Raw genomic sequence first — 7,055 nt, 5'->3', positions numbered from 1 at the left:
TTTAAGGCTGCTTGTCAGGACCTTGACTTGGCTGATATAACCTTACATGCGTGTTCCCCATCCATTTTGCAGTCTCTAAGATGGGCTCCATTTTCTAGCAAATTCAACTGTAAATTGCACTAGGGACATAAATAACAGAGCGGTCATATTCTTGACATATATAGCTAATGAGAAAATCAGTTTACAAATATAGTGTGCCCAGTTGTTTATTCAGACTACTGTTTTAGCTAGGCCACATTTTCATTGGCTATTTGTCACAGTAGTGACACTGTAAATGTGTATGAACCACTGCGCTCCATGTAGGTCAGGTCTTCAGATTACAATAGAGGTAAACGAAGCCATTGATTACAAATTTGGCCGATTACATAAGAAGCATAGATTTTCAGCTTTCCGGTTAAAGCCCTGTACATTCAAATGCTTAATTTTTATGGCCAGTGCACATTGACAAAAGTGTCTAGTTGTTATATATTTGGCAAGTACTTTGAGTCTGAGAGAACATGTCAATAGTAATCCTGATATTGATAGCAGTCCTATAAGAGATGTTACTTGCCCGAGCTAACATCTATGTAATCCTCTAAATCATAATTACATTACTATTGACAGGCCCTTGACAATAGTCACATTACTATTGATAGGTTGCTGTCAATATTATGTTCTCAAATAAAACATATTCATTCATAACTTGTAAACTGCTCAATAAAAGCCTATGACAAGAACATGGAAAAGCTGTATCCCCAGAGTGGCCTGCTGCAATGATTTGTCTCACCTGGCCGAGTGCTACTGAACAGTGAAGGATTTTTCCCTTACCTGAGAAACTATTGAACTGGTTTGTAAGCCACGGCACATATGAAACATAATCTGTGGCCTAAAAGAGGAAGTTCTGACTGATTATACAATTGACCTAACTACAGTTTCCAACATCTGTCTAAAGCAGATAATTTTTCTACTGATTCATGAACATCTTGCATCCTTTTTATTTTCCATTTCAGTTGCATTCTTAAATTGGTGAAGGTTTTAGGCACAGATGAACCTGAAGTATTGAAAAAAGACTTACCTTAAAGATTTGGAGATGCTTCCTGCAATTTTCACAAGCCAATTTATTGCAGATATTGTCTAAATCCAGTCCTATGCTAAGAGGTGGTCACACCAGCTCCTGGCTCTCATTTTTGAACCATCACGTTTAAAGAGATAAACTCAGCCCGATACAAACGCATTCCATGAAAAATTGCCAAACGTCACAGTTCTTAGATCCCTTATAAAAAGCCGTCAAAGTAAAGTAGTTCCACATAGCGGGTGTTTACTGCCTTTCCAAGCCTGTGCTGTTGGGATAATCTCCTGTGATGTGATTTGTCCTCAGACTGAATCTGGAAAAGGAACAGCATAAGACCTCCTGTGCCTCTGCCCTGCACAGCTAAAAGGGAATTTAGGATGGGTTTTACATGTGAAAAGTGATTCCAACTCAGATGCAAAAATGCATAACCATTTGCTTCTTCTGCTTGTAGCTGGAGCTGGAGGTGACAAGCCATTCGCCAAGGCCGGCCCAAACCCTTTATCTCTGGTTTTGAGAATCAGTCAGCTGGATGCTTTTGAACTGGATGGTGCACTGGAACAGCTTGTTTGGTCACAGTTCACCCAATGCTTCCAGCATTTCAAGCCTGGGCTCTTAACCCCTGTGGAACCAGAACTCAAGGCCCTTCTCCAACTCCTCTTGTGGAGGTTCACCGTCTTCTCCAACAGTGCCACCGTTGGCCAATCACTGCTCAACATCCGGTACAAAAACTCTCTGATCCCAGGACAGAAGTACCAACCCATGAGCCGGCCACAAAAATTCTGTTTTGTTCTGTTGACAGTCGGCGAAAAGTGGCTGAGAGAACGGTCAGATGGCTTGTTCCTCAACCACCCTGCAGAATCCAAGGCCCGGAAGGTACTCAGCATCTTGACAGGCCTTACCAAAGTGGCCAGCCTGGTCAACTTCCTACTGTTCCTCCAAAGAGGAACTTATTCAACACTTACCGAAAAATAGCTAGGAGTGCAGCCAGTGTTCAGTCGGCCCCAGGGACCACGAGACATCAACTTCCAGTTCTTGAACTGGGTGCTGTTGTGACATGGCTTTGCTGAGTTCCTTATCTTTCTGCTGCCTCTCATAAACCTGTGGAAGCTTAAGGCCAGTGTTGCCACTCTGTTCTCCCCTCTGAATGATCTGAAAGGAACGGAAGGTGCGGAGGAGACCTACTGTGTGGGGAGTGGCCCACAATGCCCAATTCATTCGGCTGCAGACACGTGTTCTGCTACTATACTGCCTCGAGAGCCACACGATCGCTGACATCTGCTTTACCTGCCCCAACTGTGGTGCAGAAACTGGAACGATAGAGCCAGTCAGGCTTCATTTAGGAACAGAGTTGCATCAGAGTTGAGAGCAGTCTTCTGATTGACTTGAGATACACATACAGCAGGAGAACTTGAAACCAAGTTGAACATTTGAGTCTATCACAGAGATTGGTTGATGAAGGCATAAGGCTTGTGCCTTCTTCTGAAATGAGAGCATTTGTTGCCATGAAATATGCAGAATTTTGTACAAAGAGACAAACTTGATGTAAAACATCATTTGTGTCACTTATTTATTCAGCCTCATTAAAGTTTGATAGAAACTGTGTATCAGAGGTCCACTTTTCTGCATTCTGGGATTGAGCACTGAGCAAATGAGTAAACATCAAAACAAGCCTTTGCTCAACTGCCTGCACGATCCAATTCCCCTCATCCCCTATGAAGGGAGAAATTTGCACAAGATCAAGGAGAGGCCATGATAGCACCAGGGGGTAGTTGGGTTGGATGCAGATTGACAGACATCCCATCATAATCTCCATGGCCCTTCTTAATACGCCAGTAAACTGTAACAAACTAGAGTAGGACTGAAGTTTCGGGCATATTATGCTCTTAGCCTAATAATGACTGCAAAGATGGGTATTTATTCTGCTGTTAACTCTCTTCAGTGATCCATGCCTAATGCCAAACACATTCAAATGGACTCAGACCTGCCCGAAACTCACACTTCAGTCCAAAATTGTGAATATGGGAATGTAGCATACCGGTTTGCCCTCATGTGGGTTCATTGATGTCATTGTTCATATGGTCAAATAAACGGGACCACCAAGAAGTGTAGCTCCCACTATATCCAGAACTATTCAAGTTTACTTGTGTACTACGTTAACAATGTTCAAAAGATATTTAATGTGCAACAGCATATGTTTATACCCTTTGTTTTGTTTCATAGGATTAAAGGCATTTGCCACCACTGTTCTGGAAATGTTCTGTAATGGTTGGCAATTTACAATATACACAACATATGGTTCTGGTGTTTTTCACATTGATCAGGGCCAGGGAACATCTGTCCTTCAAAATGCATTTGTTTAAAGACTTCAAAAGCATCCAAATAAAACCTTGTAAAACACTAAACCAGACACAATACACTATTGTATTGTATATTTATGTAGTTTTTGAGATTTGCTTTCAGTTATCTATATTAATGTATTTTCTGAATATATTATTATCAGTATTAATTATACATAATGCTCAGTTGTTAGAAGCAGATGATTTCAGATTTTCAGTTACTTGTTTTAAGCATTAATTTAAAGTTTTAAAATAAAAGAGGACCGATAACTATATGTTTTTGTATATAATGTGTATTTTACAGAGCTTTTCAAACATGTGAACATCATAGTGAGTTACATGCAAAGAATTTTTATCATTTTTCTTTGTAACAGTTCATCTGAAGAGTTCTCATTTTGCACTTCATCTTCTCCAAATCTCATTTACACTCAGGGTTGCACTGTCTACAATCAGCAATAAAACATAGACATTTTTTACATACATGCTACAGTAGACAATGCCAGCTTCGTGCTTTGATGAGTGATCCAGCCCATTACAATCAACACATCCTTGATCCTTTGATGTCAAACATTGAGTTCTCTGATGAATAGGTTTGGAATTAAAAAGCTCTAGTTTAGTCTGTCTAATACTAGTACTTACCCTTTGCATCTATTCTTTGCTTAATTGAACAGCAGCTTACACCATACTGAAAGACATACTCTTATTTTATATCAGAGTGTCTGAGATTTTGTTTTTGTGTGTGCTTGTCCCAGCAAGGCAAAAGTCATTAAAAACAAATAAAACATCTGAGATAAATACTTCATGCAGTTCATTGCCACGTGTTGCTCTAGACTCCTAACTAAATGTTCATGGCTAAAAAGCAAATCTAACACAGCTAGTGGACAAACTTGTCAACAGTGGCCAATTATCTGTGTTTCTTCACTGTTGGAAAGGCATTTGCACTCTAAACCGGGAATGTGGAGAATCAATGAGTCAAAAAAAGATGCATTTCCTGACACCCACTGATTTCTCAACATAAATCGTTCACTTCTGACCAGCGGAACAAACATCCATCTGTATTTCTTGCCATAATTGACCCAGTTTTCTCACTTCAGTCAAACTTCCAAACATTTTGCAGAATACCTTTAAAATACAAAATTGCATTGATTCTTTATAAAATTGCATACAGTAGATTTATTGCCGTGGTTCTATAAAAACATTAAGGGAACATTCCGTTTTATAATTTTGCAAACATTAAAGGAATGTTAATTTTGAATGCTCTGAAACAAATGCACAAAAAATGCACAAAAATGTTTGCAAACATCCTACTAAAACTGTTCCATTAATGATGTATAAATAGCATTTTTATTATGCTTAGGTTTTAGAATATTACTAAAGACAAGACAACTTTGAATGAACATTCTATTAACGTTACTGTAAGAACGTTTGTTCATATCTTTGAGAGAAACTTGCCAGAATGTTAGCCAGTTGTAAAAACATTCTCTGTCAACTGAGACATTCCCATTTTATTTGTTCCTAATACATTTTTACAAAATCTCTCTCTCTCTCTCTCTCTCTCTCTCTCTCTCTCTCTCTCTCTCTCTCTCTCTCTCTCTCTCTCTATAATAAATACATTTTCATATAAAAATAATAATAATACATTTCTTAAACTCCAGAAAAATGGTAGGGCAATCAATTTTATACATAAAAGGCATTTGAAAACTAGCAGAATAAATGAAGCACTTTTTCATAGAAAAACATTCCTTGGGAAGTGAAAGTGCCTTTAGTTTAAGAAACCCACTTTTAACGGACAAGCTCAACACTATGTCTTCCTTCTCTTTCTCACAGATCCTCTCAATTCCAGGCTGATGCTAATGAATGCAAGACTGGCACTGACATTATCTGCTGGTAACGTCTGAGGTGGAGGGAATGAGTTTGGCACGGTAAGTGATAGCCTCGCTGACTCCTGTGGAGAACTACAAAGAGAGACTGCATGCCTGGAAGGAAAAGCCAATACCTGTGTTCCTCCACAGGCCCTCCGTTCATTGGCTGTGCTGGACTAGAGTGGCTTAGAGAGAGAATGAACGGCAACGAGGAATTAAGGAGGATTACGGGCCAGTCTGCGCTGTAATGAGCCTGAGGTGAGGTGGGTTCCAGCCAAAGTCTGAGCAGGCCTCTCATTGATGTCTACTACACACAAAATTGCAAATAATCTGCAGACATCCTTCCAGATGTCCCCTTGAATTTCCTGCAGCTTAAGACAAATCGAAAGTGCTTTGAAAGTTTTGATAATCAAATAGCAAGTTTGATTGAAACCTTGCAAATGGAAGAAAGTAGCGTGCAGCCATCTAAAGATGTTTAACTTGTGCCCTAATGACAGTCACCCCATCTCTAGAGAATTTCACAGGGATTCAGGAGAGAGTGATACATTCTCTTCCCAGACAGTGTTATCTGGTAAAATAAAGAGACTGAGTTGCAGCACCTTGGATTTGAAATTTAACAATGTATTCAATTTTTTATGTAAATATATATATATATATAATGAAATATTACCACAATTAAAAATAAACACTCTAATAAACATTTCTAACATCTAATAAACATTTCAAACATCTACACTCTAATAAACATTTCTATTTTAAAATCTATAATCTTACATTTATTCCAGTGATGACAAAGCTGAATTTTCAGCAGTCATTACATCCTTAAATATGCTAATATGGTGCCCAAGAAACATTATTATTATTATTATTATTATTATTATTATTATTATTATTATTATTATTATTATTAAGGCAAGGGAAGTTTATTTATATAGTACATTTTATACACAATGGTAATTCAAAGTACTGCACATGAAAATGAATAAAAAATCTACATGCATTAGAAATAAAAGTAGCATAAGAAATAAAATAATAATTAAAGCAAATAACAAAACAATTATTAAAATTAATTTTAAAAACATTTAAAATGCATGAAAATTCATAACAAAAAAGGGAAAACATAAAATACAGCACATTATTAATTTTGAAAACAGTTGCACTGGTTTCTATTTTAATATATAAAGTTTTTTTTTTTTCAGTTCAAAAGAAGAACATTTATTTAAAACAGATCGATTTGATGCCAATAAAATATGAATAAAAGTAAACCCACAGAGAGAATAAAGCATATTCAAATTCAACATGACAGCATTGGAGAAGAGAAGGGCGAATTATCGTTAAGAAGATGCTTACTGAACATAAACCGAAACCTCTAAATGTGCAAATCACCTGAAGGGTAATGACAACATACAGCATACAGATGTTCATTTCAATGCAGCTGGCCAAGAAAATTATTTCCTCCCGTTCCCATGGAAACCATACCGCAAAAGGTGTCTGTCTGTGAACGTCAGCTGGAAATCACAGAGCCAACGTGTCTGTGAAGATTAACCTCAGCGACAGAATTTGTTCTGTTTGCCAATTCCCCACCAAACATGGAAATACTGATCAGCAGGAGAAGAAGGGAAATTGATTTCCATGCATGTTATCGTTTCTTTTTACAGCGGTACAGATTGGCAGTGTAAACTTTTTCCTGTCCACCTGCTGTTTCTGTATCCGATTTGCCTCCATTATTTACTGAACAAAATTTTTTTTTGAAAGAGGCGGGAGGATATTGTGTGAAACAAAGCTTGTATGCGTGATCTGATATTA

At 37.8% G+C, this 7,055-nt stretch overlaps 1 pseudogene; it reads left to right on the top strand.

The window, feature by feature from the left end:
• Positions 1-1,471: 1,471 nt before the first annotated feature.
• On the top strand, positions 1,472-2,414 carry LOC113065914 (peroxisome biogenesis factor 2-like; annotated as a pseudogene).
• The last annotated feature ends 4,641 nt before the right edge of the window (positions 2,415-7,055 follow it).

This window comes from Carassius auratus, chromosome 49, assembly GCF_003368295.1.
Source record: "Carassius auratus strain Wakin chromosome 49, ASM336829v1, whole genome shotgun sequence".
NCBI lineage: Eukaryota > Metazoa > Chordata > Actinopteri > Cypriniformes > Cyprinidae > Carassius > Carassius auratus.
This window is presented reverse-complemented; position numbering and strand designations above follow the sequence as displayed.